Source organism: Ascaphus truei, unplaced genomic scaffold, assembly GCF_040206685.1.
Source record: "Ascaphus truei isolate aAscTru1 unplaced genomic scaffold, aAscTru1.hap1 HAP1_SCAFFOLD_504, whole genome shotgun sequence".
Taxonomy (NCBI): domain Eukaryota; kingdom Metazoa; phylum Chordata; class Amphibia; order Anura; family Ascaphidae; genus Ascaphus; species Ascaphus truei.
Window position 1 is genome coordinate 93135 of NW_027456835.1, and position 26135 is coordinate 119269.

The 26135-nt window shown below is 43.8% G+C and overlaps 1 long non-coding RNA gene across 1 annotated transcript; it reads left to right on the forward strand.

The window, feature by feature from the left end:
• Nucleotides 1-3518: 3518 nt before the first annotated feature.
• Nucleotides 3519-20716, forward strand: LOC142484992 (uncharacterized). Its single transcript, XR_012798331.1, has 3 exons — nucleotides 3519-3615; nucleotides 16586-16730; nucleotides 20067-20716. It is a non-coding gene; the product is annotated as an uncharacterized LOC142484992 (long non-coding RNA).
• Nucleotides 20717-26135: the final 5419 nt, after the last annotated feature.

Genomic DNA, 26135 nt, shown 5'->3' on the forward strand with positions numbered 1-26135 from the left:
GCTCCCCTTTCCCCCCCCCCGCTCCCCTTTCCCCCCCCCTCCGCTCCCCTTTCCCCCCCCTCCGCTCCCCTTTCCCCCCCCTCCAACGCTCCCCTTTCCCCCCCCTCCTCCGCTCCCCTTTCCCCCCCCTCCTCCGCTCCCCTTTCCTCCCCCCCTCCGCTCCGGGAGTGTCTCTAGCTTTGAATCATTACAACTCAAAGCTGGATTCCGATTGGCTCACACACATCAGGGGGTGTTCCAACCCATATCCACCCTTTGGATTAACATGCTCAAAGGTTGCTTAGGCCTGCCCCTGAATATTGCTACTATACTCAGAGCTGAAATGCAAACAGGCTAACTGAAGGAATTAACCTTTCCACTGCCTGTTCTAACAGGACTGACAGAGGAAAGGCCCAGAATTAGCAATAGATGCCGAAGGCCAGGCTATATATATGTAGAAAAGCACTTTATGCCCCATGTTAGAGTGTAGCCTTTTCCCCATACAGTAAGGCTGAGTTCAGCGTGGCTGCTGCGGCAGCGTGCGTCCACGCGCACCTCCCCCGCGTGCTCCTGCAGCCTGGCGATCTGTGTTCAGGCTGCAGGAGTCGGGTCGCGGCATTTGGGGGCTTGGCGGGGGGAACGTGTCACGGAGCTGGTTCGCTGAACCAGCTCACGTGATGCGACTGCAGCCCCAAATATCATTTCTGGTTACAGCGGCGTCAACGCTGCACTTTACCGCCGGTGGAGTTTTCAGTTTGAACACTCCCACCAAACAATCTAAAATTGCGACGGACGTGCGCACGCACGCGTCGCGTAGCAGCCACCCCGAACACGGCCTTAGAAAGGCAGCCAGTAATGTAATGTGTGTTTTAGCATTTCTTTGCATGCAGGCACAGTAATTCACTTACCTGCGTTGTCTGCAGAGAAATGCAGGGTCGTGACAAAGGGCTGGGAGCAGCTAAGTGCCGGGACAAATGGTGAGCGGGGAAGGGCTGATTATCAGGTCCGGGGACGGACTCCCAGCGCGGTAGAGTCTATACACATAATATATAAAGCTTGGCCCCCTGCAGAAGCAATCCCTCCAGCCAATTAGGCAAGGGAAGCCCATGACCAGGGGGCAAGCCCCCTCCCCCCTCACCTCCCTGGGATCTCTGGGCCGCCATCGCGGCCCCCCCCATTAGGCCTAGGTCAGTACAGAAGAGGCAGCCGGGAGCTGAATCTTCCATTCTGCTCCCGGTCTGCTGCGAAGTTTAGTGTCCTCTCCTCTCCTCCAGGTGAGTTTGTAGTCTCCCTTTGGGCCCGATCGCAGCATCCCCCCCCTCCGCCTCCGCTATGGCTGTCCAGGGGATAGTTGCGAGGCAGCCGGGGAGTGCTGCCACGGGGGATCCCCCTACCGCGCGGCTCTCCCTCCCTCAGCCTCCGTGGCTGGCCTGCTCGGCGGGCGGGGAGGGGGGGGCCTCCGGCGAAGGGGGGGATCCGCCTGCCGGACCAAGGGATAGCTAGTGGGGATCCCCCTTACCGCGTGGCTCTCCCTCCATCAGCCTTGGTAGCTGGCGGGCGGGGAGGGGGGCCTCTGGGGAACGGGGGGATCCCCTTGCCGGTACCAGGGAATAGCCAGGGGGGATTCCCTTGCCACGTGGCTCGCCCTCCATCAGCCTCTGCAGCTGGGGAGGGGGGGGCCAGAGGGAGGACGAGGAGAGGCACAACAACCCCCCACGTTTTTTTGCCACGACGGTTCCCCCAACAGAATGGCCGTGGGTATCCCCCAACCCCCCCATCCCCCCGGGGTTGGAGCACGGGACACTCAGTGGGGTTACATGGCAGTGGTATAATGTGCTGTAATTGATTTCTTTCAACATTGGATAAAGTTATGATCAATGCTAGAATGGCCGTGGGTATCGCTGCATACCGCATTCGTAGTGATAGCGGGCTGTATGTGGGGAATAAAGTGTATACACCTCAGTGTGGTTATAATGCGTTGTATTCGGGGTATGGTTATAATGCGTTGTATTCGGCGTATGGTTATAATGCGTTGTATTCGGGGTATGGTTATAATGCGTTGTATTCGGGTTATAAGGCATACGAGCTGCATTTGAGGTACAATTGGCTGTAATTGGGTTACATGGCGTATATTGTATTTGGATTATAGGGGGTGTGTATATACCGCATCCGAAGTTACAATGGGCTTTAATGGGGTGACATGGTGTATATAGTGTGTATACTGCACTCGTAGATACGTTCTGTACGATAGGGTGTGTATAGGTGCTGCATTCGCCGTTACAATGTACTGTAATTGGGGTACATGGCGTATATAGTGTATATACTGCATTCACGGTTACGTGCTGCATGTGGAGTATACTGCACCGACACACTTTATTTGAGCAAATACCCAGTATGTACCTGGCAGATACCTGGAATGCGCCGCTCCTCACCTCTGACAAGCACCGTTGTGTTTGCCTTCCCAGCCTGGGTTCATGCCTGGCTGATGGGCGGCTGATCTGTTAAATGATAATGATTAGGATTTAATAGGCTGCAATGCTTCGCGTGTCTACCAGATGGCATAAATTCATGAATTGTAATGCAGTATATATATATATATATACTGTGCAGTATTGCAGCCAGCGGGAATAAAATGCTTCAATCCCTGCCTGGAAAATAACCCAATGCACTCGGGCAGAAAACAGTCACAAACCTCAATACACCCGGGTATACCCGAATTCGTGGGACTAGCCGAGCTCGAATAAAGTGTGTCGCCAGTGTAAGGTGTATTTATGCTGCATTCAGTGTTGTAATGTGCTGTAATTGGGTTACATGGCGGGTATAGTGTATATACCGCAGTCAGGGTTAAGTGCGGTATGTGGATTATAAGGTGTACATTTGCTGCACGCAGGGTTATAAGGTGTCGTAATTGGGGTACATGGCGTATATAGAGTATATACTGCATTCACGGTTACGTGCTGCATGTGGAGTATAAGGTGTATTTATGCTGCATTCAGTGTTGTAATGTGCTGTAATTGGGTTACATGGCGTGCATAGTGTATATACCGCAGTCAGGGTTAAGTGCGATATGTGGATTATAAGGTGTACATTTGCTGCATGCAGGGTTATAAGGTGTCGTAATTGGGGTACATGGCGTATATAGAGTATATACTGCATTCATGGTTACGTGCTGCATGTGGAGTATAAGGTGTATTTATAGAGTGACCATTTGTCCCGGTTTTGCCGGCACAGTCCCGTTTTTTTCTGTGCTGTCCCGGTTGACAGTCCGTCCCGGAAATGTCCCGGGTTTTGCCCCTGGTGACTGGTACCGTGCGCGAGTCGGCGGCGGTGCGCGGAGGCGGCAGCATGAGGAGGATGCGGCGGCCGTATTTTTTGTTTTCCCCCAATAGCAGGATGCCGGGGCGGGGCTTTAGAGTAGAAGCAGGGGATTGGTTGGAGGTCAGGATTTGCCGGGGGCGGGGCTTAGTATCAGGGACGGATGTAGTGTGTGTGTGTGTGTGTGTGTGTGTGTGTGTGTGTGTGTGTGTGTGTGTGTGTGTGTGTTCACCAGAAGGAAGGCTCACAGCTGGCAACTGAAACTGCCGGCAGACTGGAAAAAAGCCTCACTACTTCTGGCTCCCTACAGTGGCATTACAGGTAAGCACCATGTCGCCTGTGTGTGTGTGACTGCCCCCTTCCCAGTCTGTGTGTGTGACTGCCCCCTTCCCAGTCTGTGTGTGTGTGTCTGCCCGCCTCCCAGTCTGTGTGTGTGACTGCCCCCCTCTCAGTCTGTGTGTGTGACTTCCCCCCCTCCCAGTGTGTGTGACTGCCCCCCTCCCAGTCTGTGTGTGTGACTTCCCCCCCTCCCAGTGTGTGTGACTGCCTCCCCTCCCAGTCTGTGTGTGTGACTGCCCCCCTCCCAGTCTGTGTGTGTGACTGCCCGCCTCCCAGTCTGTGTGTGTGTGACTGCTCCCCTTTCCAGTCTGTGCAAGTGTGACTGCCCGCCTCCCAGTCTGTGTGTGTGACTGCCCCCCCTCCCAGTTTGTGTGTGTATGACTGCCTGCCTCCCAGTCTGTGTGTGTGACTGCCCCCCTCCCAGTCTGTGTGTGTGACTGCCCCCCTCCCAGTCTGTGTGTGTGACTGCCCCCCCTCCCAGTGTATGTGTGACTGCCCCCCTCCCAGTCTGTGTGTGTGACTGCCCGCCTCCCAGTCTGTGTGTGTGTGACTGCTCCCCTTTCCAGTCTGTGCAAGTGTGACTGCCCGCCTCCCAGTCTGTGTGTGTGACTGCCCCCCCTCCCAGTTTGTGTGTGTATGACTGCCTGCCTCCCAGTCTGTGTGTGTGACTGCCTCCCCTCCCAGTTTGTGTGTGTATGACTGCCCCCCTCCCAGTCTGTGTGTGTATGACTGCCCCACCTCCCAGTGTGTGTGACTGCCCCCCTCCCAGTGTGTGTGTGACTGCCCCCCCTCCCAGTGTGTGTGTGACTGCCCCCTCCCAGTGTGTGTGTGACTGCCCCCCCTCCCAGTGTGTGTGACTGCCCCCCTCCCAGTGTGTGTGTGACTGCCCCCCTCCCAGTGTGTGTGACTGCCTCCCCTCCCAGTGTGTGTGTGACTGCCCCCCCACCCAGTGTGGGTGTGTGACTGCCCCCCACCCAGTGTGGGTGTGTGACTGCCCCCCTCGCAGTGTGTGTGTGACTGCCCCCGCACCCAGTGTGGGTGTGTGACTGCCCCCCACCCAGTGTGGGTGTGTGACTGCCCCCCTCGCAGTGTGTGTGTGACTGCCCCCACACCCAGTGTGTGTGTGTGTGTGTGTGTGTGACTGCCCCCTCCCAGTCTGTGTGTGTGTGACTGCCCCTCCCTCCCAGTGTGTGTGACTGCCCCCCTCCCAGTGTGTGTGTGACTACCCCCCTCCCAGTCTGTGTGTGTGTGTGACTGCCCCCCCTCCCAGTCTATGTGTGTGTGACTGCCCCCCCTCCCAGTCTGTGCGTGTGTGTGACTGCCCCTCCCTCCCAGTGTATGTTTGACTGCCCCGCTCCCAGTCTGTGTGTATGTGTGACTGCCCCTCCCTCCCAGTGTATGTGTGACTGCCCCCCCTCCCAGTCTGTTTGTGTGTGTGACTGCCCTCCCCCTCCCAGTCTGTGTGTGTGTGACTGCCCTCCCCCTCCCAGTCTGTGTGTGTGTGACTGCCCCTCTCCCAGTCTGTGTGTGTGTGACTGCCCCCCTTCCAGTGTATGTTTGACTGCCCCCCTCCCAGTCTGTGTGTATGTGTGACTGCCCCCTCCCAGTCTGTGTGTCTGTGTGTGTGTCTGTCTGCCCCCTGCCACTGTGTGATGCCCCTCTCCCAGTGTGTGTAAGTACCCCCTCCAAGTCTGTGTGTGTGTGTGTCTGCCCCCCTCCCATTCTGTGTGTGTGTGTGTGTCTGCCCCCCTCCCATTCTGTGTTTGTGTGTGACTGCCCCCCCCCCAGTGTGTGTGTGACTGCCCCCTCCCAGTGTCTGTGTGTATCAGTGACAGAATGTATACAGACACCAACCCACTCACCCACTCACCCACGTGTCAGTCAGTCACCCACGTGTCAGTCAGTCACCCACCCATATGTCAGGCAGTCAGTCACCCACCCAACCACGTGTCAGGCAGTCTAACATGTCATAGGAGAACGAAAAGGAAAAAAAGGGGGAGCAAAGGATTAGATGGACCTATATTAACATTACTAAGATGACTTCATAGCATATCTAGCTGTTTAATAAAGGTGGGGTGACGAAATGACAGTATATGGTAATCCAATACTCACACGGCCCTGTGTGAGCACATATGTGTAAGGGTATCTTGTTCCTGGTATCCACTTCTTAGCCCAAATGTTGTTCAGATGGAAGGGGGGGGTTTAGAAAAAATAATAATACACTACTTACACGGCCATGTGTAAGCTCGATCCTGGGAGAGAATAATGTGGGGTTGTCTGATGGACCCGTCCGTGGTACTTCCCGTGGCAACGTATAATCAGCTGCTTGCGGGCAAAGTAATTGCTGGTGGTTCCCCTTCCCTCACACGTTCCAATCCTCCCCCCTCCCCGATTCAGGAAACGGGGATGCGTGGGGTAAAATGATAGCAGGGCGTCAGTTACAGTCTTCAATTAAATGAGCGTTTTATTAAACATTTAAACAGAACAAAAGACTCACAGAATAATGTTTAGAGCACCCCGTGGCACTCCGATCAGCGTGGGTGCAGGTCGCCTTCCAGCTGGAGCTGGAGTGTCAGGCAGTCTCCCACCCACCCACCCACCCACCCACCCAAGTGTCAGGCAGTCAAACCCAAGTGTCAGGCAGTCTCCCACCCACCCACCCAAGTGTCAGGCAGTCTCCCACCCACCCACCCAAGTGTCAGGCAGTCAAAGTGTCAGGCAGTCAACCCAAGTGTCAGACAGTCTCCCACCCACCCAAGTGTCAGGCAGACTCCCATAAAAGTGTCAGGCAGTCTCCCATAACCCAGCCACCCGTCAGGCAGTCTCCCATACCCTAGAGCAGGCCTGCACAACTCCAGTCCTCGAGGGTCGCAAACAGGCCAGGTTTTCAGGATATCCCTAAATCAGCACAGCTGGCTCAATTAGTGGCTCAGTCGTACTGAGCCACTAATTGAGCCAGCTGTGCTGAAGTAGGGATATCCTAAAAACCTGGCCTGTGTGCGGCCCTCGAGGACTGGAGTTGTGCAGGCCTGCCCTAGAGAAAGTGCAGCGCACCATGATCCAGAGAAGAGGCAGGTCTGGCAAAAATCTATCTTTATTAGAAAGTCATAAAAACAAGGGATGCAACCCCACCCCACTCTGCCACATAACCAGGATGCTGACGCCCACCTGATGACGTCAGAGCTACCATATGGCGCCCCCTAGTGACGTCAGACGTCTAGGTCTAAATCCCTGGCAATACAGCATAGAGCTGTCTTGGAGGACTGCAGCCACAGCCACACCTCTCCCCAGACTGAACACTCCCCCATGTGTGGCTGTGGCTGCAGTCCTCCAAGGCAGCTCTATGCTGTATTGCCAGGGATTTAGACCTAGACGTCTGACGTCACTAGGGGGCGCCATATGGTAGCTCTGACGTCATCAGGTGGGCGTCAGCATCCTGGTTATGTGGCAGAGCCGGGAGGGGTGAGTATCAGGGGGGTGGTATATATTGTGACTGTTTCTTGTGTTTGGTAGCCTTCACCTTGAGAAAGGCTGTATTTGACTGCCGAAACGTTGGACTTTATGGCATATTAAACCTCCTTTGAGTAAGACCGTGTGCCTGCTTCTTCTTCTTTGTCCGGCTACAGGAAGGGTCAGGAGACAGGGAGGACAGAGGCAGGAGAACCCCATCTGGCTCCGGCCTTGCCTGTCCCTACGAATACAAACATACAACCCCTCACTGAATAACATAGCCCTAACCCCATGTAATAATCCTGGGTGTAAACAAAATAATGGTTTTATGAATATTGTAATGGTTTAATAGGGACCTAGGAGGTGGCCAGTGGGGCTGTTATGTGTATTTGTGTTTATTGTGGGTAGCGGGGGTGGGTGAACGGGGTATTGGCCCCAAGGATGGGTGTTTAGGCCTACCGGGTGGGGGGGGTAGTGGGAGGGGTTAACCCCTTCATTACCTTAGCGGTATTAACCGCTCAGTTAAAGAAGAGGTTAAGTCATCCCCCAACCCCCTGGCAAGGCCTAAACACCCAGCCAGGGCCAAATACCACCTTCTCCCACCCCCGCTACCCACAATAAGCCTGGCACGGGTGTATAATCCCTTCATTGCCTTGGCGGTAATGAAGTTGCCTGTAAATGCATTTTTTATGCATGGGATTCATGCCGGGGGTCTCTGATGCTGATATTAATGGATATCAGCTCCGGGATACATGCATTTTATTTTCATCGCAGCTTCACCCCACCTTCATGCCTACTTTTGTGGCGGGACAATTTGGAGAAGAAACAGCAATTTTAAAGTGGCGATCAGCCGCAATAAGCTGATCAGGGCTTATAGAATTGAGCGTGTTTGAAAAACTGGCGATCAGTGCCGAAAAGTGGCTTATCACCGCGCATCTGCAGATTTTATTTATTTATTTATTTTCCGGCAAAAAAAAAAAACGGTTATTTTTGCTCTAATCGCCAGCTTCTCTGGGCTTACTGAATCGCTGTAGGCGATTACTGCATGAGGGCCTTAGGGAGGATTTGTTCCTGTAAAGTACACCTAGTTTGGCATAGGATTTGGATGTCGGTATCAATGTGCAACCCAAATGTTAAATGGGAGTTGAACTATATGCCCAGTTATTTCAAACAAGTAACAGGGGCTAGGATGGTTTTAGAGCTGGTTTTTATCTGAAGCTCTGTCATTGGTAGCTTTAGCAATTTAGCTCTGGTCCCAAATACCATTGTTACAGTCTTGTCAGTGTTTAAAATCAGTTTGTTTTGGGAAATCCAGTTTCAAGTCTCAAAAAATCAGATTGAAGTACGTGTTCAAGGTCAGAGAGGCGAGGGCTGCGTGCATATAGGATAAGATCTAAGGCCTCTCACAATAACCCGTTAGGAATATAAATTCCTCATCTATCCGACATAAGTATAAAATATACTCTACCTAGACCCCTAATACAGAGTTACCCACCTTATACGGGAGCATCTGCCAGACGAGTATAGTAAATGTATCTTATTTCTTTTACCACTGGAGGGCAGCGTGGAGTTACACGGAGTGGCGCCCGTAAGGACGACGTGCCAGTTAGGCGGAAGGAGACGCGCACACACTTTTATGTGAAACTGATATATTTGGGGAGGGATTTAGGAGTCTGAGTGAGAAAATTGATATTTTGTCACAATGGAAAAATGGAAAAATTAACCATATGCACAGATTTTATCCCACTTTTGGAAATTAGGGATGTTGCCTAAAAGTTTGAGAATGCACAAAGTGCCACCCCTGGGCTTTAATGAAGCAGCATTTGTGGGATAAAGGGAACAGCATTTTCTGTATAAAGGTATTTTGGGCTCGATATAAATAATTGAAGCCAAAAACTAATATTAAGGGGCCTATGCAGAGAGCAGCGCGAACGGAAATTTCGGCGTTTTTTAGCGCTATATGGCTATAATAAGGTTGAAAATGGCGAGTTGAGTAAAAAGCGGCATTTTTTTATTTTTTTTTAGTAGAACTCGCCGCACGGCTGGCGAGAACCAAAATCTCGCCAGTTTTGAAAAGGGCCGTATGCAGAAAGGTACGATCGCCATCTAGGGGCTGTTCGCGCCATTAAAATGGAGAGAAATTCTACAATTAGCTCCGCCAACAAAAGTTGGCAGGAAACTGGAGCTCACCGGCGAGAGTGAAAAGAAAAAAAAAAACGCGCTTTTTTTCAAACATGTTTCACCAGCGCGCATCTCGCCGGTTGAAACTCTCCATAATCAAGCATGATTTTAAATGCAGTTTTCTGACCTTTCTGCATATGGAGATAAAATCACGCCATTACAGGTACAATTTATTACCAATTCCAATTATTTCCAGTGCTGCTCTCTGCATAGGCCCCTAAGTAAATTGAGAATGGAAAAATATTCAGCACAAACGTACAGAATGTGATGTTCTGAGAGATCTTACAGATGTTATCAAATCCCACAATGAATGTATAGAAAATGTCTGTATAGAACGAGTCAAACAAGAATATGCCAATAAAACGTTTAATTGGGAGATACAGGGGCCACAATTCAGGTCAGTTAGCTGGAAGAAGGGAAGCCGGTCAGCCGGTAGAGCCGGTCAGCCGGTCAGCCAGAAGAGCAGGTCAGCCAGTAGAGCAGATCAGCCGGTAGAGCAGGTCAGCCGGTCAGCTCTGAGATCAGCATTACTTATATCCCCTAAACGTTGTCCCCTGCATGTAATGCGCAGAACAGCCTACACTGCATATACTGTACATGAGATACTTAACCCTTTCTTTTCGCTCGACTCTAATCTGAATGATTTGCTAATTGGTTTGTAATTAGAGAGATATTTGTAGCAGAATCCCATGTATGTTCTTTTTACCTTTTTAGATACCGTTTTGTGTTATAAAAGATATAACAGATCAGAGGGGCTTCCTGTTTGCACTCGTGTTTTGGCAGAAGTGTATATGTGACCCTATAAATCTCCCTCACACCCGGCTTGGCAGTGTGACACTAGTGCAGCGACCTGGGGAAGAATCACTGAGCTGTTAGCAATAGATACAACGGATAGAAAAGACACTACACATAGGTTAGATTAAAGAGAGTATTTTATTGAAATAATTAATCTCTTTGCTGGTAGGGGCCTGCAGCACATTGCAGAGCGATATAGTAACACGCAGAGCAATGCACTGCAGGCCCCTCCGGCAGCAAAGGAGTGAAGACCAATGCAGGGTGTATAAAGATCTCACTGATAATTCATGCACAAAGGGCAGTTTGTTGCTGTGATCCAGAGGAAGGCGAAACATAACCCCTGCTGTGCAATGGGGGAAAAAAATTCCTTCCTGACCCCATTAAATGGCGATCGGATGGTCCCTGGATCACTGCGCAGTGAGATCAGATGGAACAGCACAGATCAGCGTTGTTATACACAGGGGCACACTCAGTATATAGAGATGCGGGTGATGGAGCCCTTGTGCCCCTGTGTATAACTCACCTGCTCCCCCATTCCCCTGCATATCTATCCCATTCACCCCTTTTCCTCCCGCATACCTCGCAGGGCCGGCCGGCCATTAGGCGGTCGCCTAGCGCGCAAAGGTCCTAGGGGCGCATTAATAATCATTATTATTTTTTCCTCTTATTATTTCTAATTTATTTATCTTTTTTTAAAAATTATTATTCTTTTTTTTATCCAGTATTTTGGCGCCCTTTTATTTTTATTTTGCGTTGCGCTGGGGTGCGGTCGCACCCCCTGCAGCCCCGATAGCTACGCCACTGTTTATTTTATTATTTTATTTATCTTATTATTTTTTATACAACTAGGGCACAAATTTTAAGTTTCGCCTCGGGCGCATGAAACCCGTGCTCCGGCCCTGCTCCTTGTTCTCTCTCACCCTCTCACGCCCAATATCCCAATCTCCCTATAGTACCTGCCCCTCCCGCAGCCTTCCTGATCTTATCTGCCTCTCCTGCGGTCAAACCAACTTCTCAGGGCCCCTAGAATACCCCTGGATCTACGCCCTGGCTCCTCTGCTACCTGCTCCCGGGGTCTGCTGCTCCGCCTAAAAAAGGTGAAGCAGCAGATCTGTCCGCACCTCTCGTATTCTGCTACCTGCTCCCGGGGTCTTCTCCTCCGCCTAAAAAAGGTGAAGCAGCAGATCCGTCCACACCTCTCGTATTCTCCTAGGCCATCGTCCACCACGTCGCCAGACTTGACATCCGCTTCGTCGTCTGCCTCATCGGCCGCCTTGTAGCCCACCTCTTCGCACCACTTGACGCCCGCTTTATCGTATGCCTCGTCGTCCGCCTCGTAGCCCGCCTCGTCGTCTGGTGGCACAAAGGGCACCACCTTCGTGCGTGTCCTGATCTGCAGGAGACATGAAGTGTTTGTAACCAGGGACAGTGATACTCTGTATCGCAAGAGCTCCTGTGCCACTTATACCCCCTCCCCAATACCACGTTATACCGCCCTCCACAGGGCAAATACCCGTTATACCCACCTCCCCAGGCTCAGTACCCAGTTATACAACCCTCCCAAGGCCCAGTACCCTGCTATACGCTCCTCCCCAGGCCCAGTACCCGTTATACCCACCTCACCAGGCCCAGAACCCGTTATACCCACCTCACCAGGCCCAGTACCCATTATATACCCCTCCCCAGAAGGTCATGTTTCTATTTATCAAAAATACATTGAGTTACCTCTGGTTTTCAAGCATGTCCTGGGGGAGTTATCACAGAGACACAGAAACGTCGCTGAGTTTGGTGAGTAACTCCCTTAAACTCTCAGCAGTTGAATTCCCCATTAGGCGCTTAATGCGTTAAAAACAAGCGTTGCTATTTCTCTGCATGAAGTTGCAGGTAATTGGAAGAGTTACACAGTGACGGCTATTTCATCACTCACCTTCTTCCATCGAATCGGTCTTAGCGGTAGTGATCTCAGTATTATTTCCTCCTTCACATCGGATATCCATATCCATTCTTCGCCTCTGATCTGTATGCAAGACAATGCTTTAAGACAGGGTTGCGCAACCTTTTTCCCCTGCTCCCCCCTCCACCCTCCCCACCTTGTCTCCGACGTTCTGATGTAACGACGTCATGTGATATCACGTTGCTATGGCAATGCCACATCATGTGATGCCACGTTGCTGTCTCCAGAAGCCGCCGGAGCCAAGGAAAGGGAACTTACAGAGGCCTTGCGCGCGATTTCCGGCATTTAATTTAAATGCTGTGGGGAAGAGCGAGGGGCCACTATAAGCGCCGAGCCCCTCCCCAAGAAAATGTCGCACCCCTCGATTTGCGCACCCCTGCTTTAAGAGATATTCTAGGACCCTCCAACTCCTCCATCGGACCCTTCCTCATATTGACTGACCTTGCAGTGCTCTGCACTGACTTGCACTGACCTGCTATGATGCCTCTCAAAATACCATGCTAACTCATTCTGAACATACATGTGTCCTTTCTACATGTTACTCAGCTTGTATGGGCCACAGACAGCTTTCCCGGGGTCCAGGACTATTTGCCACCGGGGACACTCACCCATGGGTCGGCGACCTTGCGAGAACCCACCCCCCCAACCTGTTTTCTCTTGCATTGCCATAGACAACAACATTTCAGCCTGCTGCCTTTCTCGGTAAAGTGGCTAAACCCACTAAATCCAGCAAAGAAAGGCCAGCAGCCGAAACATTGTAGTCTGTGGCACAATAAATTATCTTTTTTTATTCAAATCCGTGTGCCCTTTTCCATCAATCATATTGTATCCATTGGACGAAATGCCGGTCTTCCCTGAGACTAAGGGGCACCGGTAAAAGTATGACTAATTGTTTTTTTTGGTGTGCAGCAAATCCCCATCATTTTTGCGTTCTCTTGCTCTGCCCCAATCTGACACACCACCTTGCTCTCTCACCCCCCTCTTACACTCCCGCGTCACCCTTTCCTTCCCCAAAGGTTATCCTTTAATCAGATCTTACCCAAATTGTCTCCATCTCCCTTGGAAATGTTCTGTCTTTAAACTGTGCGGCTCCTCTTGATCCGAACTTTCTTAGCTGACCCCTTTAGGTTTCGGCTCCGAGGGTCTAAAAAATAAGCGACTCCGAAAAGATGTGAAATATGCGCACGGGTCCTAATGGGGCACTGAGGGGGAGACTTAAATACTAGTAAATATAATCTACTGTGCTAACAAATATAATCTATTAACTAACAAATATAACTTATTAAACTAACAAATATAACTTATTAAACTAAGAAATATAATTTATTAAACTAAGAAATATAACTTATTAAACTAAGAAATATAATTTATTAAACTAAGAAATATAACTTATTAAACTAACAAATATAATCTATTTAACTAAATAAATATCTATCAACTAAATAAATATAATCTACTGTGCTAACAAATATAATCTATTAACTAACAAATATAACTTATTAAACTAACAAATATAACTTATTAAACTAAGAAATATAATTTATTAAACTAAGAAATATAACTTATTAAACTAAGAAATATAACTTATTAAACTAAGAAATATAATTTATTAAACTTACAAATATAATCTATTTAACTAAATAAATATCTATTAAACTAAATAAATATCTATTCAACTAAATAAATATAATCTACTTCAAAACAATACAATAAAAAGCTGGAGAAATGATACGTTAACCAAGCCACAGATGTGATGCCAATGAGCGTTGAACTCCTTGCAGATCCACCGTCAGCTGGTTGTGGCAGAAAGTGGTGACATGCAGTAGAACAGAGTGGTTGAGCTGTAACCACGGCAGTCAGGTCAGAAATCAACACAATATTTTTTGAAATTTAGAATGAGAATGTTCAGTATGTCACATTCTGGGCTCAGACTCTGAGCCCTGTCACATGTTAGCAGCTTGTGATAATAGAAAGTATCCATATACTGGGATGTGATAAGAGACATTATAGTCATTTTATACTGGGTCCCATAACCTGCTTTATATGAAGTATCATTTTACACTAGTAGAGATGTTACATTTTGAAAAAATAGCGCTTCTGGCGACAATGTTCATTTTCTCTACAAATGATAAATGAAAAAGTTGGATAAAACGTTATATGTGTGTGTGCGCGCGCAATATATATATATATATATATATATATATATATATATATATATATACTGTAAATATTCCTGTATTTTCATTTGCATGTCTTAGACAGGTCTGCAACCCTGTCTTTCACCATTATCTTTAACCTTAATAGTCGTGTATATATATATATATATATATATATATATATATATATATATATATATACATATATATATATATATATATACATATATATATATATATACATACACATATAGTATGTATATATATATATATATCATACTATATGTATATATATAGTCTGTTTTATACACACATACACGTGTGTGTGTGTGTGTGTGTGTGTGTGTGTGTATATATGTGTGTGTGTGTGTGTATATATATATATATATATATATATATATATATATATATATATAGTATAACCCAGAGGTGCGCCAAGTGGGGGGGGGGGAGATTTGCTGTTTGCTGTTATTAAATGCACTAACGTTCCAAATTCTGTCAAGTTTAAATATATTTTAGTTCTCAATTACATTGCACCAGATATCAACTTGATTTAATGACACCGATTGAATTGAACACACCTGTGAGTCATATAATGTTTATTAACATGAGGGACTATTTAACACCAGATAGCCCCTTTGGTGTCCATCCCCTGATGAAATCCGCAAAGGCGGAAGAAACGCGTAGGGACGGTTTACATTGTAACTACGGTGGCTGACCTGCCTTCGGCACCAGAGAGAGACCAAGGAAACACAAGCAAAGTCCTTCCGGTATCCAGTACCACATGCGTGGGAGTAATGGCGGACGCACGCTGCTGAGAAGCTCCTGACGGATGGTTGATATACACCCTGGAGAAAACGGCGTTCTCAAGTACTGGAATACGAACTAATCGTGAGATTGCAGAGCGGAGGTGACTGTGGAGTCTTCGTTTGGTGCATGGGCAGGTCCCATAAAATGCTTGTTTTAATCAGACAAATTGTAAGTGTGCATTTGTCATGTCCATGATTTATTAAATTGTTCATCTGATTTTACACAAGGATCGGGCGCTTTTTCTCTTTTCTTTTTCTAATAGGTACTATGGGAACTTGGTGAGCCCAAGAAGAAGCAGCCTGGACCTTTGTTTTATTCATTCATGGACTTCATTTGGACTTAAAGTATTTTTTATAGTTCATTTTTTTGTATTTTTATGCTATATTTTTTATATATTTTCAACAGATTATTGTAATAATTTTTTTCACATTTTTGCACATTTTTTATATTTTTTTTTTTGTTTGGTTTATGTACATTTTTTCATTATATTACATTTTATTTTGTATAGGCGAGCACCAGTTGGTTCATGTAAATATCTTAATCAATATTGGTATTTGGTGCAACATTTTGGCACACGTCACCAGAGAGGCAGCAATTTGGGTGTGCTGAAAAAGGTGCGCTGTCTTTAAAACTGTTCCTTTAAATTGTCATCCTCAATAGACAGCAGCAGCTTTCCATTTACACCCATCTTGCATTTGCATCTCTGGGACATCTGGCAAAATGATGAAAACTAGTAAGGAGCGTCTCATTAGGAGACAACAATATGCAGATTCAGCTGAAATAGATATGACAGAATTCAAAGAGGATACAATTGATCTAAAAACCAACTTTTTTAAGCTTGAAAGGTTGGCGAAGGAAGAGATGAAACATTGGCTTGATCTCCTTTCATTGCAGAATTATCTGGATGCCAAAATAGTCCCTAGGGGCCTAAGGTTTACAAAAAAACCAACATTTGATACAAATATTGATTTTAAAAATAAGTGGAATGACGCAATGGAGTCATGTTCCTTTACCCTAATAAAATTATTAATAAATTATAGGGAAGATAAGCTTAATGAAATCGCAAAAGAAATAGAGGAAACCCAACAGATCATGATTCCATATGTGGAAAGTGAAGAATTCCAGGAGTTGGACAAACTAGTTGACTCTAGGGTACTGAAATATGAAAAGGAGATCAGTGATCGCAAGAGTAGCAAATATGTTAGAGATCAAACTGACTATGCTACTGATAAAATCAGAGATTGGAGACGACATGATAGGAGAGATAGATCCAAACATTATACTCCAAATAAGTATTATAAAAAAACCAACCATAAAGATGACAAACAAAGGGACAAGAGTAGAGACAATTCAAACACTCACTCAACATCTAGTGACAAAGGACAGAACACTCATAGAAGTGAAAAGACAATAGCAAATACACAATTTTCCTGTCCTACAGAAAATAGATTTGAAGTCTTACAAGAAAAGGGGGCAAGTTGTGAGGAGACTGTGGTGATTGACAAAAGTAGTGGGGCGATACCTAAAACACAGATTAGGGATAGCAACAAGAACCACCCAGAAAATACTGTCCCAACCATTAAATCTCACACTGCCTCTTTTTTAGAATTAGTAACACAAGAAGAGAATCGGGAGAGAGGAAAATCTTATCCCCTGTGGGATCGGAAACCGACGTATCATACAAACACTCCACAACGGAGAAAAAGAAGCTGCGAGGAACCAGGGGAGGGAAGCGCGAACAAAGAAAGAAGGTAGGTAAGCTAAGAGCCAGCAATCCAGAGGTACACGGCATTTTCAATTTATAAACACATATTTTGTCTAGTAACCACATATCACTGCTGACCAAGGGTCTCTCATTTGCCCCCAGTAGTCTTCCAAACAGATTTGACCTGTTTGTAGACTTGAACAAATATATTAGGAAAATCACACTGATGCGACATTTCACGATGCAAAACAAGGAACAACAACAATGTATACTTAACACACAGGAGATAGCTTGCATTGATGCAATGTCCACCCTGTTACAAGAAGGGATACAAATAGAGGAGTCATCACATTTGTTGGATATAAGTCAGCTATCCGTTTATGAGCTAGATAGTTCTATATCATCTACGAATAATCATACAAATATTACATCACAACCAGGAAGACCCCTAGTTTTATATAGAGAACAAAGTGTTGATGGATCCGCTGATCTCCCTTCAGTAAGAGATACCAAAATAGTCCACTCTCCTTTTTCTGCAAAGTCCACGTATTTTCCTTACCATTCAAAGGGAGCATTTGTTGAAACTTTTTACACCATGGTTCTTAAGGATTTTGAACAAATGTGTTTAAATACAACATCAATACGGAATAGAAATCTATCAAAAGAGGAGAACATCGCACTTAAGGAACTTTGTAGTCTAAACAACCTTGTCATTAGACAGGCGGATAAAGGAGGGGGCATAGTTCTGCAGGACAGAACAGATTACCTGTCAGAGGCTTTTAGACTCTTAGGCGACAATACCTCATATATCATTTTGGGGCAAGATCCTATGGAAAGTTTTCAAAAGAAGTATAAAGATCTTCTTACTCAGGCTCTAAATATGAATGTCATTAACAAGTCAGAATTTGGTTTTCTTTACATACGGTTTCCAAGAACACCTATTTTTTACCACATTCCCAAGATACATAAACACATTTCCAACCCTCCTGGAAGACCCATTGTTTCAGGGGTGGAGTCGATGACATCCAGCGTGTCCCAATACGTGGATTATTTTCTACAACCTTTAGTCACACGATTGAAATCGTATTTAAGAGACACGTTGCATGTCCTCGACTCCATCTCTGGAATCATTTGGAAACCCACATACATCTGGGCAACATGTGATATTACATCTTTGTATACTTGCATTAAACATAATAAAGGTTTAGAAGCAGTAAAACATTTTCTTAATTTGGACACAAGTTTAGGCAACACACAATCCTTGTTTATTTTGCAGGCTATTACATTCATACTAGAACACAATTATTTTTTATTTGAAGACATTTATTATTTGCAGATCTGTGGGACGGCCATGGGCACGAGATTTGCCCCTAGTTATGCGAACCTCTACATGGGTTTGTGGGAGGAACTACATGTGTGGGGTGATGCAGATCTGGGGGCGAGTCTTGTGTACTATAGCCGTTACATAGATGACATCATCCTAATATGGGATGGTGATCAGGAACTCCTGGAACATAAACTGCAGGCATTTAACAACAATGACATGGATCTGAAGTTTACTTACAATGTTAATAAGAACACGATTGTGTTTCTGGACTTAGAACTGGAGGCTCATTTAAATGGAGAAATCATCACCAAAACACACTTTAAAACAGTGGCCACCAATAGTTATCTACACAATAATAGCAACCATTACAAAAGATGGTTGGCCAATATCCCCAGGGGCCAATTTCTCAGAATTAGGAGGAATTGTTCTTCACATTCTGATTTTTTGGCCCAGGGGGAAATATTGGTTGAAAGATTTCTGGCCAAAGGTTATGACAAACACATCATACTGTATATGAGACATTTCGACAGGTAGGTCTCCTAGAGCGTAAATCTTTATTATCCAAATCAAACAAGGTTGGAGGGACCAATGGTGATTTTGGGGTCAATTCTGTCAAGTCACCATTTTTCATTACGACATTTAATAATTCAGTGAAAGGCATTTCAACAATTCTCAACAAACACTGGAGTATATTGTTAAGGGACCCAATAATTGGAAATAAATTACCAACTAAAGTTCCCATTATATACAAAAAAGCCAGAAACTTGAAAACCATTCTGGCACCTAGTCGCCTTAAACAGATTAAGGATCTTTCTTTGTTAAAACCGACAATAAATGGCAACTTTGTTTGTGGTAGAAATAGATGTATAACATGCAAACATATGTGCAAAACCAACCAAGTTACATCCTTTTTTAATAAATCTACACATACAATTAAGAGTCATATGGATTGTCTATCCTCATTCGTGATCTATGTCATTACATGCAAATGCAGACTCCAATATGTGGGGAGAACCACAAGGACTCTAAGCACAAGATTTCTAGAACATAGAAGAAACATTCTACATGGTATTACCACTCACAACCTATCTAGACATTTCTTGGAAATACACAACAAGGATCCATCATCATTGACTGTTATGTGCTTAGAACATATCCCTCTAGCATTATTAAGTGGCGACAGGGTCAAAAAACTGAACTTAAGGGAGACCTTCTGGATTTATATGTTGGAGACATTAAGTCCAGGGGGTCTAAACGACTGCATTGACACAAGTACTATAGTGTAATATAGATTCAACATCCACGTCCATTGACGGGATCTCAGAGGTCTGGGTTGAGCATGTTTAGCATGCTCCCTCCGTGGTCCTAGTCGGTGTGATTGTGGGACCCTTGGTCAGCACTGTATCACAAACACACAATATTTATCTTTGACACAATATTTATCTTTGACACAATCACATTCCTTTATCATTCTTAATAAGTTACTATGTAATAATCATATTTAGAATTTAAGTTCACTTATTAATATATAAACCATGTTTACACAAGACACAATATTAAACATAAAATTCATTTTTAATTCAATTATTAGTTAGTTCTATTCACTTGGATTGCTGCCTCTTGGCTTGTTAGTATTTCTTTTTCTTAAGTAAAATAGAGCTTCGCTTCTCTCCCCTATTACTCAACGTACAATAGTTTAATATAGACATTTACAAATACATATTCATCCTTTATATAGTGCAGTTATTATACCTAGAATCAGCACCAATACTAGTCGTCACATTGATATATTTTAAAAAAATAATATTGGGATGGTTATAATCCAGGTCCCTTTCACCCTTATGCTAGATTAATTTTTGCCCCCAATTATATCTATAGGGATCTTCTCTCTATAATGATATAGAAAAAAATCATTTAGGAACAATTGTAATTTGATCAATCAGGACTCTATATACCCAAAATAGGGTTATATTTGATATACAAATCTATAGCCATATAAAAGTTTTTGGCTTGTCTCTTGCAATCATTAACCACTGTTTCATCTCTTCTTTCCAGTTTACATATGGAGAGATACATTTAATGTTTCTCTCTTTTTCAAGCTTAAATATGTATATATTTTCTTATTAATTATTATATAATGCACAATTTATTGCTTTTTAGATATTAGTACGGTATTTAGATTTATTATACATATATGTGATTTATACAATTAAGGACATTATATTCATATTATTAGTTATAGGTAGGGTATGTGTATATTATGTGATAATGAATTGGTTCACGTTTCAAAGAAGACTGGCATATGTTAGATGTCATTCAATTTGAATATTATTATTATCATTATTTATTTATTATTCAATCTAACTATATTTTGTATATATTCTTTATAATTTTTTTATTTTTAGTATTACACAAACGTTGGAATAAGTTTTATTTTGATGTTCATATCCTGTTCATGTTAGTATGTAATTTGCATATAAATTGTCTAACTACTTCATCAGCAGCAGTATCCTCGTTTGCTGTTATTAAATGCACTAACGTTCCAAATTCTGTCAAGTTTAAATATATTTTAGTTCTCAATTATATTGAGTCCCAGAAAAAAAGAAAAAACACAAAAGCGCACCAAGATTGAGATTTGATATGTATTGACAACAAATAAAGATAATAATATGCACTTACATATATAAAAACTTTAATGGTCCAGATCACGATCGTCACTTCTATTGGTAGGGCAACATATGGGATGAAGAGGGGGGGTAATCTCAGTCCTCAGGAACAAGCCCCGCGCGCTGGGGCTGTATTCAGAGGCTGCGCTGCGTCTCTGCTTCACACGCTTGTCGGCGTGTTGATCTGCGTAGTGCGCATGCGCGGCAAATGAGGCCCCCTATAGTAGTCCCGGAAGTGCCCGCCCGTTTTCCGTTTCGATCGAAAATGGCAATAAAAATAGCAATAAAAACACTTGTGTGAAGACTGGCTGTATGTGATAAACAGACCAGCGACACCCTTCGCGACGCGTTTCGAATACAAAAGTATTCTTCCTCAGGCGATATCAGGGGCACCTGTTTGGGGTCCTTTATATACCATATAGATGATTGGTTAATACCAATAAAAGAACATCCAATCCACTATTGGTTAAATAGAAAAGGGGGATGGTTCAACTTCACCAAGCCTGCCCCTTAATGTTAAAATGAACAGGATATTGATGCTGTATTGCAGTGGTGGCACTTTGAGTAATAATTAGATAATAAAAGACAAAAGTGCCACTCACCAGTGGAAATACATAAAGAGATACCTACAGGTGGCCCTTTTAACAAGTGTCACATATAAAATACATTTGAAAATATATGTAAAAAAGTAGTATTAATAAAACATTGTGCTACCACATAAAAATACAACAGTTAAACATAAAACATATAATATAAAGAAATGGATGTGGAGAAGAAGGGGGGGGGGAAGGGGAAAGGGAAAGGAAGGAGGAAAAGGAAAAACATGTGCAAGGTAAAAAAAGACATAAAAACAAACAAAAATATCAATAACATGTTGAATAAAATTGGCTAAAATAGAATGCATCTCAATTCTGAAATTTTGATAAAACCAGACTGCAAAGAAAAGATCACCTGTCATTTAGTTACCGCAAGAAGGGAGTCAACTCCACATAATCATTTAACCCCCCAGGATGTTTAGTTTGGAGTGTGTATATCCAGAATTGCTCCCTCCTTGCGATAAATAAATCCTTATCGCCACCTCTAGTAGTAGTGGTGATATGTTCTATACCCATGTATTTGACCCCTGTGGTGCTGCATTGATGGACATCCTTAAAATGGGACAGCAAATGGGTTAATGGTTTACCAGAGGTCAATGTTTTAGGGATGTTGACAATATTTCTTAAATGTTCCATCACACGTATTTTCAGATGGCGTTTTGTGCGACCTACATATTGTAGTCCACACCCACATTGTAAAATATATATAACATATGTGGACAGACAGTCAATATAGTTTTTAATCTCATATTCGTGATCTGTCATTTTGGACTTAAAGTGATCTTGTGTCAGCATCCTTGGACAAATTTTACATCTATTGCATCTATGATTACCTTTAAGCCCCAATAGATCTCTAAGGTCCTTCTTCTTATTGGGGACACTACCCTTTAGAAGGCTCGGGGCCAGCATGGTTTTAAGATTATCACTTTTAGTAAAAACAATAGGAGGTCTTTCTGGTAAAAACTTTGTCAAAATGGGGTCCAAATGTAAAATGTACCAATATTTATTAAGAATATGTCTTATCTTATTATGTGACCTATTAAATTTGGTAATGAAATACGGTGTCTTATTATCCTTGTCTGGTCTGTATTTTTCCCTGTGTTTCTTTATTTTTGGCCTCACAATTTGTGGTACAGTGTTAGATGTGATGACTTCACTGTCAATCGTATCTTCCACTAAATGTATGGGTGTATCCTGACTCCCAGTGTCATTGGCGTTTATATGGTGATCTAAGTTCTTACTTTTGGGGCAAATTAATTTTTCCCTATTACAGCGTAATGCCTTATTAAATGCTTTTTTAACAGTGGTTCTATCATATCCCTTTTGTAAAAATCGTTCTTGAAGTATTTGTGACTGAGATTTAAATGTCTCTAAGTCAGTACAATTTCGCCTCATCCGCAAGAACTGGCTGTAGGGGATATTATCAATACATCTTTTTTCATGGCCACTCGTGGGGTGCAAGAAAGAGTTTACATTAGTGCTCTTAAAGTGGGTTTTAGTGAGTAGCTTGTTTTCAGAAACATATATCTCCAAATCCAAGTAGGTGATAGTATTTGGACTCAGCTCACTTGTGAAGGTGAGGTTGAATTCATTCTTATTCAACCCATCCACGAAGTTATCAAATGAGGTGCTATCGCCATCCCAGATGGCGATCACATCATCGATGTATCTCCGCCACATGACCAACTGCGGCGGAGATACATCAGCACCCCATATATGTAACGATTCCCACCATCCCATGTATAAATTTGCAAAAGATGGTGCAAAACGTGTCCCCATAGCAGTGCCACACAGTTGTAAATAAAACTCGTGCTCAAATAGAAAATAATTATGTGTCAAAATAAATTCAATTGAGTCGTGAATGAACCTACGCTGATGAAGAGGTAAAGTGCCATGTAGTGATAAGAAATAATTAATCGCATCTAATCCCCCTTTATGGGGAATAGACGTGTACAGTGTCTGAACATCTAATGTAACAAGTTTATATGTTGGTTTCCAATTAAATTCAGTGAAAATAGTGAGTAAAGAGGTGGTATCAAGTAAATGTGAAGGTAAAGTGGATACTAGTGGTTGTAAAAAGAAATCTACATAAGAAGAGAGATTAGCAGTGAGCGAATTAATTCCCGAAATAATAGGTCGCCCCGGTGGATTAATAAGTGATTTGTGAATCTTTGGCAAATGGTACATGATAGGGATGGTGGGAGCCGTACAATACAAATAATCAAACTCATGCTTTTTAAGAACATTAGACTCATAAGCAGAGTTTAGCAACTCTTTGAGATCATTCTGGAACTGTACTGAAGGATCTTTGGGAAGTTTACAGTAAGAGCTAGGGTCTGAAAGCAATCTGTTTGCCTCCAGACAATAATCTGTTCTATCTTGGAGTATGATGCCTCCACCCTTATCTGCTTCCCTTACAACTGTATTAGGATCTTGACGTAATACTTTTAACGAATGTCTTTCCTGACTAGTCAAATTCATGTTCCAATTCTTCTGAGTTGACTGTGATTGTTCTAATGCTTTAAAGTCTTTCTCTACCATTTTATTGAAAATATCAATATGTAGTCCCCTAGAGTAGTAAGGGTAGAAGGTAGACTTGGGCTTAAATAATGAATGCTGTGTCAGTATATTTTCCCCTTCATTGGTTATCCCCTCATCCATGAGGCACATTAAATCCACCAATTGATTTTGTTCGTTAGTGGATAATGTGTCGACAGTGGGGTTAATGATGACTGGAATTGAATCATGACCCCCATTATCAGATACAAAGTGTCTGCTTAATGTTAATTTGCGATTAAATTTTTGCAGGTCTATATAAAGATCGAAGTTATTGACCCTCCACGTGGGGGCAAATGATAATCCTTTCCCCAAAACATTCATCAAAGTGTGATCTATTTGAAAATGGGATAGATTAAAAATACCCTTAGATTTTAATGTTAAGTCATCTGGACAGGTTTTGGTGGGGAGATTTGCTGATTTATCTCTTTTACCACTCCCTCTGATTCCTCTCCTGAATCCTGTCTTTTTCTCACAGTATTTTTGGTGGTTCCTAACAGGGGTGGGTGGTTGGAATCCCAGGTTGATATTGATTTTCTCATTTTTTCCAACCTGTTTAAAAAATCCTGATTTTCAGTCTCTTCCTTTGTATCTTTCAGTACTTCAAATTAATTATATAAAGGAATATCTGGTGTTCCCGTTTCGTGTCCTCTATATGTATTTGGATGTTTATTGGGGGCATTAGTATGTTTCCTAACATGTGGTGTATGTGGCTTATTCTGCCTCCTATTTTGTTTATGATAATGGGGAATCCATTGTTGTTTTTTCTGGATATTCTGATCCCATCCTACGGGTTCTATATTATCATTCCGTTGGTATTTAGACGGAAGTCTAGTGTGTTTTTCATGTGTAGGTCTAGCATGAAAATTGGGGTCTCTAGGAGTTCTAGGGATAATAATATTAACTTTGGGATTAGTATGCTTAGTTTGGGCTGCCCCCTTTGGAATATGAACATTAGGATCATTGGTGCCTTGTGTTAAGGGGTCCCCATTTGTCATAGCTTCCTTTCCTGTGTCCCAACATCTTTGGATATTGAGAGCATAATCTTTCTTATCCCTTAAAAACTTTTTGTTCTTATTAATTAAAATTTGGTTCTCTGATTTTCTCAATTTAATATTCATATCCTTAGTCAATTGCGGGAGTTTGTCCAAGCAGGGAACTTCAAGAATCTCATTTTTAACCTTAGTTATTCTGCTGTCTACTTCAATTATTTCTTTTTTCCTTTCCAGGATTAATAATCGCATTAATTCTAAGGAACAATGGTCCTGGATTCTTTCCCATTCTTTGACAAACTCTGGACTGTCTGTATTATAGGTTGAGGGTTTGAGAACTCTCAGTCCCCTAGGAATACGACCCACCCTAATATATTCCTCTAAGGTGGCCATTTCTAACCAAGACTTAGTTTCCTTCTCCAATAGTTTATACAGCTCATTCATAAGAGATGGCAAACTGGGAGTGATAACTTCTTCTATTGGTATGTCTGAAAACATCTTACTGAATAATTCTGGTTTGTTAAACCTGTTTTGAAGACAATCTAAAAAATGACTGGTGTTAGAATCAGCCATAATCCGTCCGTATAAGGAAGGTGAAAGAGGTGGGGAGGACTGAGGAAGGGGAGATGGAGAGGGTAGGGGGGAAGGAAAAAAGGAAAAGGAAGGGGGAAGGATGGGAGGGGGAAAAGGCGGGGGAAAAGGGAGGAAAGGAGGACGAAACATTAAAACAATACAACAATAATGCACAAGTTAAATACAAATCCCAATATCACAATAATATGTTAATAGGGCAATGAATCATAAGAGTCTAATAGTTGCTGCGTGACTGTGGGAGAAAAAAAGGACAAAACAGTGTGACACAACAAGTGGGTCACACAGATTACCAGTGTAGAAAATTGAGTCCAGTCCGCGCTCTTGCTCTTTAGGATAGTGGAATGGTGGTTCCTCTCTAATCTCTTGCAGCTCTTAGTGTTGAAGGTGTCTGCCCCCACCTCCAATATGGATCCCAGCAGGAAAACTCCAACCGCGATACCAAGTCCCAGAAAAAAAGAAAAAACACAAAAGCGCACCAAGATTGAGATTTGATATGTATTGACAACAAATAAAGATAATAATATGCACTTACATATATAAAAACTTTAATGGTCCAGATCACGATCGTCACTTCTATTGGTAGGGCAACATATGGGATGAAGAGGGGGGGTAATCTCAGTCCTCAGGAACAAGCCCTGCGCGCTGGTGCTGTATTCAGAGGCTGCGCTGCGTCTCTGCTTCACACGCTTGTCGGCGTGTTGATCTGCGTAGTGCGCATGC